Source organism: Rhagoletis zephyria, unplaced genomic scaffold, assembly GCF_001687245.7.
Source record: "Rhagoletis zephyria isolate East Lansing unplaced genomic scaffold, Rhagoletis_zephyria_1.1 Rzeph_scaffold_00679, whole genome shotgun sequence".
NCBI classification, from domain to species: domain Eukaryota; kingdom Metazoa; phylum Arthropoda; class Insecta; order Diptera; family Tephritidae; genus Rhagoletis; species Rhagoletis zephyria.
Window position 1 is genome coordinate 58,108 of NW_016157763.1, and position 15,448 is coordinate 73,555.

The window sequence follows — 15,448 nt, forward strand, 5'->3', positions numbered from 1 at the left end:
ATAATGGATGTTAATATCGAAACAGCGAAGATGAACCTATTACCTGCTTCAAAAAAATGGGCACCATGGCATATTTAGTAATTAATCATCGACGAAAATCACATTACCTAAGATAAATGAACATAAATTAGGGACAAATCTCGAACCAGACAGAACGAAAAATGACACTGAAGATGGCACAACGCCGAAACCGGTTTGTCTGCAAACCAAACTTGACAAGGGATGACGGAAATTCGTTCCAAAATAAATCATCTTACCACCCTGTCGGAAAAATCAACCATCACCAACACACAAAATTAATTCTGCTGGTTTTTGCTGTTGCACTTACTTTATTTTTATAAAAAAACAAGAAACATTTGGTATGGAAAATATAAATAACGAAACGTCTGGGTATTCATATATTTGACGCTGCTGTATATATTCATAAATAAGTAAGGTAAAAGTAAGCCTCACGGTTAGGCTTGCCAAATGTCCGGGTCTAGGAGCCGACGGGCTGAAGGGAAAATCTGCGCGCTGCGGGTTTGCCATTAACTTCTTCGAGTTGCGGTTAAAAACTTTGAGATCCTCCGATTTACTGGAAACAATAAGTTGTTTTCTTTTTACTTTTCGTGTATGATAAAAAATTACATATTCTGTAAACACGTACCTTTGTTATGTAATATGGATTTGAATCACTCTTCTAGTGCCATTTAAAATATTTTAACAGCGTTTTCATTGTTGAATCTATTATCGATTCGACACTGCCTTTCAAAGAAAAATATCTGATCTATAAACCTGCCTTTACGTCCATCAATTCAATCACTTGATGTCCTTTTAGATACCCAGTGGATACAACTTTTTATAGCGTATACGGAGTTCAGAGAATCGCCGAAAGTATTTGGCAAACAGTTGGACCCACCCAAGAAACAGAATGAGGGTAAAACTGATATTGTCCCCATTTGGCAAGCCCCTCAATGCTGACAAAGTGACACACTACAACAAACCAGAAATGTTTTCTGTTGTATGAGCAAAGAAACCCACCAGAATTTTAAGCGTGCTACCATCCCACCAACGAGAAAAAAATCTACCAATTTTGGTAGGAAAAGCCCAAAACGGCAACCCTGGACGAGTGCCTTTTTGTGCATAAAAATGTGTGAATGTATGCCAATAGTTCATGCACGAAAGTATGTTAATATACATACATTTTAAGTCACTCGCTTTCTTTTCACATCTGCACACACTCGCACTCATTTATTTCCAAACATAACGTGTGATAGCATTGAAAAAACATTGTCGGTTGAGTAAGTAATTCACACTATCAAGTGCTCGATTCAAATAAGAAGTGCTTGATGTGCAAAGCAAGTGCATGGCATAACTGCCGTAATGAAAGTATCAAAGAAAAAACATTTGTAAAGACAATTTTTGTTAATTTTATTGGTTTCCTAACTGCATATTATAATGCAAAAATATCAACTGATTAAGGGCATCATCATTTGACAAAAGCTGGCATCTTTGTCAGAAATAACATTTCCAGCAGAAGAAAAAACTCTTCCTCTTATGCAGCAGTGGCATTTCGCATTTGTGTACCTCCTACCAATTAATTATATCGAAGTCCATATGAAAATATACCTCAATATTTTCATATCCCCGGAGCTCTGCAGTAGCTTTATCAGTTCTGCTCACAAAGGTAGGTTGTTTAAGAAGACCTGAAAACAGCTCAAAGTTGTCTGAAGGTAACAAAGGTCTATCCGCAATTTGTGGTTCCGTTGTACTGTCAGAATTCTCAGTTAACGTTCTCATAACTTGTAAACATTTCTCTTTTGTGTACCTTTGTTCAGATTCGGTAAAGTTCTTGAGCTCTTTTGCTCGCGGGTATAAAAAAGCACAATTTTGTGCAAAACTGTTAGTTTTCAACAGCAACTGTTGTAACGGACTTTCCCGAGTGCTGGGCGTAGCTCTCGGTTGTCCAGGGTCCTGTAAGGAGTAAACACCATATCTCCGCAAGAAATGAGAACAAACTCGCTTCTAGTTTACAGCCTCTTTATTCGCTATACTTTCGCTATATCTACTCTCTTAAGTATAGAACTAGAGTAGGTTTAAATCCTACAGCTAGCACCAGTCTCAGTGGGTAAAGCCCACTTCGAATATACAATAATAGTCTCGGAGGTTGATCCCTCTTTCACTACCCGTGTGACCCACGTTGCGACGCGTGCCACGTATGCCTAGCTAATGAACAAGGCTTGTTAGCACTGCTCCTTTTATACCATTTTTGTCCATCCTCAGACAGTTATCCTCATTACAATTGTTTGTGCTTTATACATGTTATGTAGGTATGGTACATACAAACTAATAATTCAAAATATGTTAGTGTATACATACACATGTACTAGTATAATTCAAATAGATGCAATTCAATAAGTATACGTACATACATATATCCGAAGCGTTTTTTACAATTTCAAATATACAATTCAATGGTACATATCTTTTAATTCAAATTATATATGTATATAAAATAGTTGTTGTGGGGCCCAGGGCCACAGGATCCGGGGTCCTCACACTCCCTCCTTATTCCCGGCAGCAAGACCTACGGTCACCTTGCCAGTTTTGGTAATTCGTACTCTGTACGCCTGGCCGTTTACGATGCGTCTGAATGACTGCCGCTTCTGTTGCTGATGGTTTACGTGCGACTCAATTTCCGCCACCAACTCTTCCGGCAACACACCTACGTCCGGCTGGACCTGCCACTCCGATGGCACACTCGGCTCAGCCTCTTCTAGCCAACGCTCTATTTCTGCCATTAAGTCGGCATCTGCTGCCACACTGAAATCCGCTTCCGCCGACGCCTCCTCCACAAAATCCCTTTGTCCACCGCTCGCCAACGTACACGCCTCGATCGCGCCCTCACTAAGGCACAGCTGTTGCGGCGGTGGATGTGGCTCTTCCGATGCCATCGGGTCGTATAGCCTGATGCGCATATCGATATGGCGCGCATACTCTACGTACCCGTTACCGAGGTGTCTGGCGTCTTGTGTAGCGATGGAGAATTCGCCCTGCCTTTTGGCATACTCCTCTTCCTCGTCGGACGAAATTGTTATGGGTTTTGGCGCCCGCTCTACTTCGCCCTCGCACTCACTGTTCGGCTCGCTGTCATCAGATAGTACGTTAAGTTTGAGGGTTCGACCTCCATCTCCTCCTCTTCGCTAGTCAAAATTGGCGTATTGCTTGCCAAGTACTCTGCACCCGAATAGGCTGCCATCTCCGCATCTTCACTATTTTGGGGCAGTACGAACGGCTGCGTACTTTCGAGGCTTTCGATGTCCTCGACGCCGACTCTTTGTTGTTGTTGCCTGCCGCTGTTGCTGCCGCCCTCTCTGGAGTCACTTGGCTGGCCAGTGTCGTCGTGCTCGCCTCTGGTGCTGTTGTTGTCGCTCGAATTACTCGACTGGTCTCCACCGCTGCTGTCACTTCTACTATAGCACCGAATTTCGTGCTCTGTTAGGCGCTTTATACGTACGCGCAAAACGCCGCCCTCCACTTGTTCGGCTACAAAATTTGCCTGTTGCTGCTGCTGTTGCTCCATCTTTTCGCGGACTAGTGCCTTGGCGCCCGCGGCACATCCTTTTTATTACCGACAGTGGCCATTGCACGACCAACTGTATTTTCCTAGTTTTCCGGCACTTTTCCAGCAAAATTTCGATAATTTTGCTGCCGTTTCACTTTCACATTGCATATTTTTTTTTTTTTTATTTGTTTATTTGTCATCCTCGCACAGCTGTGATTTGGTGTCGGGGTTTCTGACTATCCAAAAGGGAGTTTTGTAGCGTTGATGTGAACTGGAGTAGATTTCGGGTTGCCATTGCGGTATTACTCCTTTTCTTATTACATTATTAAATTAGTATTATTTTGTTGTTATTAATATTTCTAGCTATTATTAATATTTATAACTATAATTATTATTAATATTTATAATTATTATTACTATTGCTGTTGTTATCATTAATTTTAATATTATAATGACAATTATTATTATTATTTTATGTTTTTTCTGGTTTCTTTTCGAGCCTGAGGTCAAGTTTTTATTTTTGTTTTTACAAGTGTCCGATATTTCGGCTCTCAACGAAAGCCATCTTCAGGGACTCTAAATACAAAAACACTTAGAATACAACAAATTTCAACAAAAAGGGGGCAATCGACTTACATTAAAAGAAAAATGAAAAACTTAAAAGCAAAACTAACATAAAACACAAAAGACCAAAGAAAATATAAATTATTTTTGCGTAGATGATTTCATCCTATGCTGTCAAGTGGCTGGACTTCGACTGATTTTGGTTTGTATTCTTTTTGTTTTATCGATCAGGTGTCTGTAAGCATGAGCGACGTACTCCGTGTCCGTTTTGTAATTTATTCTTAATTCTGTCGGTGTGTTAGTTATATGTAGCATTTCTATCGTCAGTCTCTTGTTGTAATTGCTCTCCTTTTGCAATATGCTAACGTTATCAAAATTTGGATAATGTGAGAGTTCTGCACAGTGGGCCGACAGTGCTGTTTGTTGTGTGTTTCCATTATTGCGCGATCTAAGATTTGATTTGTGTCCACTAATCCTAGTTTTTAAATTATTTTTTGTCGTTCCAACGTAGATTCTTTCACATTTGTTTTGCGTATTTCCATTACATGTTATGCTATATATTACATTATTTTGGTCCATTTTTTCAATTTTGTTTTTTGTGTTGCTGTATAGTTTTTTAAGTGTATTGTCCATTCTGTATGCAATTTTATATTTTTCTTTGTCATAGAATTTAATTTTTGCCATTCTGTCTGCCACTTTTGGCACGTAGGTCATCGACTTCCATATTTTTGGCTGTTCTTTGTTGTCCTTGTTATGATTATGTTGTCCATAGTATTTATGTAGTAGCTTTTTGATGGCCTGTTGTGGAAAACTATTCATGGTTAGTATTTTGGAGATGATTTCGTTGTTACTTCTGTGAAATATTGGGTCGCTTATTGTGAGTACTCGTCTGATAAAGTTGTATGCCGTGTTGAATATCATGTTTTTTGGATGTTTTGAAAAATAGTTCAGTAGTCGTCCGGACGCAGTGGGTTTTTGGTACCAATTTATTTTAATTACGTTGTTAGTCCTTGTGAGTTGAGCATCTAAGTACGGTAATCGGTTCTCATGTTCTTCTTCCTTCGTGAATTTAATATTTTTGTGATAGCTGTTCAATGCTTCTAGTGTTACGTCCACCTGGTCCTTTTTGATGATGGCAAATATATCGTCAACATATTTGGTTATTAGCCTAGGTTTGGTTGTCAATTTTTTCATACATTCGTCCAGTAGGTCCTCCTCATTATGTCTGCAATTATTGGTGAAAGTGGCGATCCCATAGGTAGTCCTTTTTGTTGCGTGTAGACTCGATCCTTATATTTGAAGTAAAAACAAAAATAAAAACTTGACCTCAGGCTCGAAAAGAAACCAGAAAAAACATCTATAACTAAAGGTCGATTAAATAAATTCTTGCATTATTATTTTATTTTTTTTTACTTTTATAATTTTTCTTTTGTGCCATCTACATCTTTCATTGTTTTCCCTTGGAACCTTTATTTTTTTCTTCTTCTTCTTCTTCTTCTTATTCTTCATCTTCTTCTTCATCTGATTTAGGATTCTTCGGCTAGCTTCTCATCGTTCAGGGTCTCCGCTGTCATGGCAGTTGCTGCCCTGCTGCCAATTGCCGAGTTCACACACTTCAGTCTCTGCTGAAATTTACCTATTCGCCCCTGTGCACCGAATTAGGCTCAGACGATGCCACGGGAGAATTTTCACCTTTCGCGTTGTTCTCATAAAATGGTTTGAGATCACTCACGTGCGCTGTCCTCCTTTTCCCTTTGTGCACCTTGTCGAGTTCGACGATCACAGGCGAAATAAAATTTAGTACGCGATGTGGTCCGCCGTATTTCGGTGCAAGCTTAGCCGCGAAATTGTCCACGGCTTTAGACAAGAAGTGTTCTCTCACCAGAACTCTGTCTCCCACGACCGGTTGCCACGATCTTCTTCGCAGATTGTAGTGTCTCGCTTGCTCTGTCGTTGCCTTTTGTTGGTTTCGTCGCACTAACTCAAACACCTCTTTCATTCTCGCCGCTTTTACTTGCGGTGTGGTGGTATCTTCGCCGGTTCCTAACGTATTTTCGTCGTACAATGCGTTCGGTAACCTTGGTTCTCGCCCCTAGATGACAAACGCCGGGCTGTAACCCGTTGCCTCGCACACGCTCGTCTTGAGGGCCAAAGTCATTTCTGGCAACAGATCATTTTCTGGTCTCTGCCTGCAAACTGCGCCAGTAGTCGCTTGACGTTACGGTTCGCTCTTTCCGTCGGATTTTTCTGCGGTGTGTACGGAGCAGTGAATTGGTGCCTTACTCCCATCTCCTCTAGGAATTGCTTAAATTTCGCGCTGGTAAATTGCGTTCCATTATCCGAGATCAGGATTTTTGGAATGCCGAATTTGCCGATAATCCGCTCTCTCACTGCTCGAATTACTCCCTCCGCTGTTGCCTTCCGCATTGGTACAACCTCGACCCATCTTGAGAAACGATCTAGTATTACCAGCGCCACAGTGTTTCCATGCTTGGATCTCGGAAGAGGTCATACGATATCAACACACACTGTCGCCCAGGGTTCTTCGGCTAGCTGCGTCAGCATCTTTCCGGCTGCTTGCTGCTGGCTCGCTTTGTAAAGCTAGCACGTTTCACACTGTCGCACGTACTGCCTCACGTCACGGAACATGCCCGGCCAATAGTACCGCGCTGTCGCCCGCGCTATCGTTTTTCGGATGCCCATATGGCCTGCACTGGGAACATCGTGAATTTCCCGTAACACCCTCTGTCTTTGCTCTGCCGGCACGCATAGTTTCCATGGCAACACGTCTTCACCGTCAATTTGTCCTGATATTCGCCTGTACAGCTCACCATTTTCGATGACAAAGTCAGGAAACTTCTGTGGAGACCTCTCCACCTCCGCCATCTTGTCTTTCAGCCACTTGCACTCTACCGCTACTTCTCCCGCCGTCATCGAACCAAGCAATGTTTCCTGGGGCTGTCTTGACAGCGCGTCTGCTACCACATTCAGCTTACCTTGCGATACTGCACATCGAAGGAGTACTGCTGCAGTTCCAGCGCCCACCTTGCAATCCGACCGGATGGACTCTCTATCTTACTCAGCCATTTTAGCGCTAAGTGGTCGGTGATGACGGTAAACGTATATCCTTCTAGGTAGGGTCTCATTTTTCTGATCACCCACACTATGGCCAGGCACTCTTTCTCCGTTGGTGAATAATTAAGTTCGGTCTTGTTGAGCCGGCGACTCGCATATGCGATTACGCGTTCTTTTTCTTCAATCTCTTGGGTGAGAACAGCTCCCAGCTCGTAGTCGCTCGCGTCTGTTTGCAGAGTGAACTTCTGCGTAAAGTCGGGGCAAGCCAACACTGGTGCCTCGGTTAACGCGTTCTTCAGCGCCTCGAACGCTGTCTGTTGCTCGTCGTTCCATTCCCACTTGTGGCCCTTCTTTACCATGGACGTCAGCGCATGCGCCACTTTGGAAAAGTCGGGGACAAATCTTCGGTACCATGAAGCTATCCCTAGGAACCTGCGTAACTCCCTTATATTTGTCGGTGGTGTCAGCTCTTTGATAGCCGCGACCTTCTCCAGATCGGTGTGAATGCCCTTCTCGCTGACGACGTGACCCACATACTTCAACTGCTTCTTGAAAAACTCGCATTTTTCTGGGTTGATCCTAAGATTCGCCTGCCTAAGCCGTCGGAAGACCTCCGAAAGATGTTGGACGTGCTCTTGCAGGGTTGCGCTGATGACAATAATGTCATCCAGGTAGGCAAACGCATACGGCTCTAGCTCTGGACCGATAACTTGGTCTAACGCACGCTGGAATGTCGCGGGGGCGGAGTGGAGCCCAAACGGCATTACTCGCCATTGAAAAAGGCCACGCCCTGGCACTGTAAAAGCAGTGTACTGCTTGCTCTGCTCTTCCATCGGGATTTGCCAGTAACCGTTTTTCAGGTCAAGGCTGCTAATGTAACGCGCGCTTCATAGTCGGTCAAGGATATGTTTGATCTTCGGTAGGGGGTACGCGTCGGGCACTGAACGCTCGTTCAGCTGTCGGTAGTCGACGCAGAGTCTCCACTTGCCGGTCTTCTTCTTCGCCAACACTATCGGGGCGCTGTGCGGGCTGTGTGAGGGTTCAATACACCCTTTCTCGATAAGGTCGTCGATTTCCGCGTTGATGATTTCCTGCATCTTCGGGTTCTTCGGGCAATACCTCTGCTTGATCGGCCGGTCATCCTTCATGACGATCCGGTGAGTGGCAATATTTGAAACTCCAGACATCTTCTCAAATTTGCGTAACTCTGACTTTAAGAACTCTCTCGCTTCGTCGGTTGTCGCGGCTTCTGTAGGCATGGGGTTTGATTTGGGCTCATCGCATTTACCTGACCTCTCTGCACCTCCCTCGCGTATTGCCGTGAACGTTTCTACTCCTTGTGCGCAGCTTTCATCTCGGAGTGTCACGTCTAAGTCTCCGCAACATAATCGGACCCCCGCTTTTGCCAGGTAATCGGTTCCAAGCACCACGTCATCCATCAAACCAGGCAGTACCAAAAGATCGCTTTCATGCACCTGATTCGCTAACTCCACTCGTGCCGTTATAGCCTTCAGCACCGTTTTGGATCTCCCATCACCAATTACCACACGCGTGTTCACCTGCTTAGCCTCTCCCACATCCAGTCTCTTAACCATGGCTTCGCTCAAGAAACTTCTTGTTGCGCCTGTATTAACTGCAGCTACTACGTCGACCTCATTTACTCTGATCCCCGCCATAATTCGGCCATCCGACTGCCTTAGTACACTATTTAGTTTGGGCGAGGCTGTTCTACCTGTCGCCCCACTCCTCGCCGCAAATGGGATCTCGACCCGTTTCCCGATGCACTACGGCAGCACTCTCGAGTCGGGACATTGCATCGACCACAGGTCCAACAAAACTCTCTCCGTGCAGCTCTACACTCCCTCGCAAAATGGCCATCTCCCCCGCAATGTCTACACGCAGTCCACGGATTAACGTACTCCGACTGTAGTGTTGCTACACCGCTGTGTGGTTCAGGTCGGCGCTGTGTTCTCTCTGCTCTGGCCGTCTCGTCACTCCTAGGAAGCTCGCGCATGTGCTGATATCTCTCCGTAACCCGTGGAGTTATTCGCGCTGCGGCTCTCTGTGGCTCTCTCACCGGGGGGATATTTTCCATGTCTTCCGCCAAACTCACTAGATCTTCTAGGGTGGTGAACTCGGATCGTTTGACGTACCATTGGAACTCGCTTCTGGAGTTTCTGTAGATACGCGTCAGCTTCTGCTCGGAGGTGTAGTTCGCGTGTCGCATCAGACTCTGAAGGGCCATCACATAGTCTTTAAACTTCTCATTCTGTTGTTGGACGCGACGACGGATCTCATCGTCTAAGGTTTCGTGGTAGCGAGAGTTTAAGAAGAACCTTAGAAAGTCTCTCTTGAAGTCCTCCCATTGTCGCCAATTCCCGTTATTACTGCGGAACCATGTCAACGCCTTCTCCTTAAGTAGTTCTGGCATCGCTCGCGGTAACAAGTCACGATTCACCACGTATACTTCCGCCAATTCTTCTACACGTTCGATGAAGCTGAGCGGGTCTCGGCCGACGTCGTATTTGAAACCCCACTTACGGACTCGGTCCATGATGGTTGCCAGCGATGTCGTAGGATACGTTGCGTATGGCTGTGGTGTCTCAAACGCGTCAACGGTCATTGGTGACTGCATGACACTGGCTCCCTGGCTTCCACTTGGTGTTGCTGCGGTAACATTCAGCGCAGGCTTCGAGAGTTTCGCTTCTAGCTCTTCGAACCGCGTTTGGTAGTCTTCGTTGTTACTTTCTTCTTGTATAAATGAAGAGAAACGTCTTCGCAGCTCTGCGACTGTTCCTGTCTGTTCGAGGCCGAACTCTGCCATATAGGTCAGCAGCTCCTCTCGGTTGAGGTAATGTATCCACTTTCTCTTCACCATTGTTTTTTTCACACTGTTTCTTCACTGGAACGCCTACTAGTAGTTCTTCGGGTGGTCACTGCACTTTGTGTCTCTCTCCTTGCGCCCTTATTGCTTCTTAAATTTGGGTCTTCCGGGTAGTCGCTGAACTCAGTGTCTCTATCACTTGTGTTCTCTCTTTTATTTTTTTTCACTTCACTTTTTTTTCACGGCACTCTCCTTTATGTTTTCTTTTCATTTAGAGTCCCTGCTCGGGCGCCATTTGTAACGGACTTTCCTGAGTGCTCTCGGTTGTCCAGGGTCCTGTAAGGAGTAAACACCCTATCTCCTCAAGAAATTAGAACACACTCGCTTCTAGTTTACAGCCTCTTTATTCGCTATACTCTCGCTATATCTACTCTCTAAAGTATAGAACTAGAGTAGGTTTAAACCCTACAGCTAGCACCAGTCTCAGTGGTTAAAGCCCACTTCGAATATACAATAATAGTCTCGGAGGTTGATCCCTCTTCCACTACCCGTGTGACCCACGTTGCGACGCGTGCCACGTATGCCTAGCTAATGAACAATGCTTGTTAGCACTGCTCCTTTTATACCATTTTTGTCCATCCGCAGACAGTTATCCTCATTACAATTGTTTGTGCTTTATACATGTTATCTAGGTATGGTACATACAAACTAATAATTCAAAATATGTTAGTGTATACATACACATGTACTAGTATAATTCAAATAGATGCAATTCAATAAGTATACGTACATACATATATCCGAAGCGTTTTTTACAATTTCAAATATACAATTCAATGGTACATATATTTTAATTCAAATTATATATGTATATAAAATAGTTGTTGTGGGGCCCAGGGCCACAGGATCCGGGGTCCTCACACTGTTTTTAAATAATAAAGTAACTTATTTTTCAAGTCCCTTATAAAGCCGATATTTTCTGAGGTAACATTGCATTTCTTTTGTAGACTAATTATATAAATGTACGTCAGGAGCATAACTAAATAATTTAGTAAAACTAATATCTTTAAAAAAATATTTCATCAATATCAATTTTTTTCAAAATTGTCGTATTCTCTACTAATTGTCAAAGTCAATGGGTGTAATTCGATTGCTCGACTTGCTTTTCATAACAGCATTTTTCACTCGCTTGACTTGATTTGGAAAGAGTATATCAATACCATATTTGAAATCAAATGAGTACACTGTAGCTAAACATTGATTTCAAAACTAACTATGAATCTCACTGTTTGTACGGTGTTTCTCACTAACCTTATAGAGTTCACAGCAATGAGTTCATACTGTTTAGATGGAAGTGAGTAAACTCATGCTGTTGTCTGGTATGTACATATGCATATAAATATGTGAATATCATATTCGGGCAGCATTTAAATCAACCAATAAAATCTATTTACATACATAAGCATAAATAATTGAATACAATATTTGCTAGAGTTTTATACATAAACAAGCTGAGCACCCGACGTCGTCCGGGGTAAACAAATCAAAATATAAAACAGTAATTCAAATATTCAGTTCAGCATAAAGTAGAGGAGAAAAACTATTTTCCTTCTGTTTAAATTAAGGCATCCTTATGAGCCATATTTTTAGCTTTATCGTACTTCAACTAACATATATTGATCATCACTCTCTATGCTACAAATCTTGTTCCATTATTAATGTTAGGTGAATTAAGGTAACGATAGAATTTTTAAATTAGTTTACTACGGTGCATTCCGTTTAGCTGTATATTCGCTTCGCTGCTTTAGTATAGCTGTACTTTTTCGGCAGAATGCTTGTTTCGAAAGAAGTTTTATTCATTATGAATGAAAATTTTTCGTTTAACAGCAACGCGGGACCAAAGAAACGATTGAATCTTTCCCTTTCGAAGTGATCTAAAAAATGTAAGGTTTCATAAAAACACAGTTTTAAATATCTGAGTGATCTAATAGATGAATACATACGTATTTATTCCCCTTTTACAAACTCATTTATATATACTTTACTCTAAACAGCTCCCATATATGTGTCTGCATACCAAATTTCAATTTCATGTGACTTATGGTCTTTAAGTTATAGCTAAAAAAAATGTCCATGCCTATGGGATTACAAATTCATTTATATATATCTTTTTGTAAGCACTTGCCATAGCTATAACTGCATATGAAAATTTCAAGTTCGAGGGGCTTATTGTTCTAAAGTTATAGCTGATAAGCATTTCCACGCCTATGGGCTGTGCCATATCCCCTTTTACTAACTTGTGTATTTATAGTCTACTATAGGCACCTGCCATAGCCATGCCTGAATACACCCACGGAATGTGCCAAGCCTCCATTTAAAAACTCCTTCGTATACACCTTACTATAAGCACCTACCGTAGATATGTCTGTATATCAAATTTCAAGTTCATGTGACTTATGGTTTCGAAGGTATAGCTCATAAAAAATTCCACGCCTATGGGATATGCCACACCCCTTTTAATAAAATCATTTATATATACCTTATTATAATCACCTACCATAGATATCTCCGAATACCAAATTTCAAGTTCTTGGGACCTATGGTTCCGAAGTTATAACTCATAAAAAATTCCACGGCTATGGGATGCGCCACGCCCCTTTTTACAAACTCATGTATATATAGCCTACTATAAGCACCTACCATAGATATGTCTGCATCCCAAATTTCAAGTTCATTTGACTTATGGTTCCGAAGTTATAGCTGATAAAAAATTTCACGCCTACGGGAGGTGCCACGCCCTCTCGTCGAATCCCATTTTTTTTCTTCCTGTTATAAGCCCAGGTGTCATAGCAATACTCTGCCAAAATTTCATATGATTCTGTCCATCCGTTTAGGCTGCAACCTGGCACATACATACATACATACATATGTACATACATACATACTTCTTCAAATATATAGTAGATATCGATCATTATCCCAGTGTATAAGAATTTTAGGAATATCTCGTCCACAGTACCACCTATCGTGTACATTTTTAGTCCCAATATTTATTTTCAATGCAATGGGGTATAGTCGTTGCGCTGGGTATGCAGTTACAGTTGCATGGCTATACTCAATCCCGACTCTTGCGTCCTCGTTCGCGCACTCTGAGCAACGTGAGAAACCCATCTGCGAGATGCGGTAACCAATCCGAATGGAGCCTTGGGTCACGGCAGAAAGAGAGGGAGCTTTGGTGGGGCCACTCCGACTTATTCGGTTTAAGGACTCTCTGAAGTCGCAGCGTCGGTTCACCAGTAAGTGCGGCTGCAGCGGGTGTCTGCTTGGAGCAAGCGGCTCGCTATAAAAACATGTATTTGGTTGCGAAACCACCCCCTTCCCAGCAATGGGTTGAGCGCTGGGCTTGGGACCCGCCACGTAAAAACCACTTCCAGTGAAGAAGCAAGGCAAAGCCTCGGATGAGACCCCCCCTTATGATGACGACCATGGCAAACGTTTAAAGGACTACGATTTGAGGGCATGCACCTGGAATGTCCGGACCCTTAATGGGGAAGGTGCCTCTGCCCGGCTGGTTGATGTCCTCGTAAGGACAAAAGCTGACATCACCGCCATCCAAGAAATGCGTTGGACGGGGCAAGGCAAACAATGTCTGGGGCCTTGCGACGTCTACTACAGCTGCCATGTAAAGGAGCGCAAATTCGGAGTTGGATTTGTGGTGGGAGAGAGACTCCGTCGCCGAGTACTGTCGTTCACCCCGGTGGACGAGCGTCTAGCCACAATCCGCATCAAAGCGAGATTCTTCAACATCTCGCTCATCTGCGCCCATGCCCCGACGGAAGAGAAGGACAAGGCGTCCAAGGAACTTTTCTATGAGCGCTTGGAGCGCACGTACGAGCGCTGCCCCCGTCATGATATCAAAATCGTGCTTGGCGACTTCAATGCCAGGGTGGGCAAGGAAGGGATCTTTGGAACCACCGTCGGAAAATTCAGCCTCCACGACGAAACGTCCGACAACGGATCGAGGCTGATCGACTTCGCCGGCGCCCGAAACATCGTAGTATGCAGTACTAGGTTCAAGCATAAAAAGATCCATCAAGCTACCTGGCTGTCTCCGGATCGAAAAACGAGAAACCAAATCGATCATGTGGTGATAGACGGAAGGCACGCTTCCAGTGTTTTAGACGTACGCACACTCCGAGGCCCAAACATCGACTCGGACCACTATCTTGTTGCAGCCAAGATACGCACCCGCCTCTGTGCAGCAAAAAATGTGCGCCCAAATATGCAAGGAAAGCTTAACGTCGAAAAGCTGCAATCACAACAGACAGCCAGCGCTTTCGCTACTCGACTCTCACACCTGCTCTCAGAGAGCACTCTTCAACAAACCGACATATGCGAGCAGTGGAACCACATTTTCCGCTCATTAAGTACCGCCGCCGAAGAAGTAGTCGGATTTCAGCGAGCCCGAAAGAACAACTGGTACGATGAGGAGTGTCAGGAAGCTGCAGAGAAAAAAGATGCCGCCTACAGGGCCACGCTGCGATCGGGCGCATGGGCCACTATTTGGGACCGCTATAGGGATCTGAAGAGGGAAGCGAGACGTATTTGTTGCAATAAGAAGAGAGAGGCCGAAATACGTGAGTGCGAAGAGCTTGAAATGCTGGCCGACAGGAGGAATGCCCGAAAATTTTACCAGAGAGTTAGGCGAATTGCGGAAGGTTTAAAGACCGGGGCGCACTTTTGTAAGAACAATAATGGCAACATAGTAACTGATGTCCAGAGCGTACTTAAATTATGGAGGGAACACTTTTCCGCCCTACTAAATGGTAGCAGCACGGAAAGTTGTGGAGAAGAAGAACCCGAGCCCGCAGTCGATGATGACGGAGTCGACGTTCCACCGCCTGACTATGACGAGGTACGTATAGCAATAACGCGGCTGAAAAACAACAAAGCCGCTGGAGCTGACAGCCTGCCAGCTGAGCTATTCAAGTACGGCGGCGAGGAGTTGATAAGGTGCATGCATCAACTCTTGTGCAGAATATGGTCAGATGAACGCATGCCCGACGACTGGAATTTAAGTGTGCTCTGCCCAATCCACAAGAAAGGTGACCCCGCCATTTGCGCCAACTACCGCGGGTTCAGCCTTCTAAGCATAGATTACAAGGTTTTATCGAGCGTATTGTGTGAAAGACTGAAGCCCACCGTCAATGAACTGATTGGGCCTTATCAGTGTGGCTTTAGACCTGGCAAATCCACCATAGACCAGGTATTCACAATACGCCAAATCTTGGAAAAGACCCGCGAGAAAAGGATCGACACTCACCACCTATTTGTCGACTTTAAAGCCGCTTTTGACAGCACTAAAAGGAGTTGCCTATACGCCGCTATGTCTGAATTTGGCATCCCCTCAAAACTCATACGACTGTGTAAAATGACGTTGA

At 43.9% G+C, this 15,448-nt stretch overlaps 1 protein-coding gene and 1 long non-coding RNA gene across 2 annotated transcripts in view; both read right to left on the reverse strand.

Annotated features, from left to right (window-relative positions):
• Positions 1 to 15,448, reverse strand: part of LOC108361009 (rab3 GTPase-activating protein catalytic subunit-like) — an 82,200-nt gene that overhangs the window by 42,666 nt on the left and 24,086 nt on the right. The gene's annotated exons all lie outside the window — the stretch shown is intronic.
• On the reverse strand, positions 456 to 1,084 carry LOC108361010 (uncharacterized). The gene is made up of 2 exons (XR_001847212.1): positions 1,049 to 1,084; positions 456 to 574 (listed from the first exon to the last, which is right to left on the reverse strand). It is a non-coding gene; the product is annotated as an uncharacterized LOC108361010 (long non-coding RNA).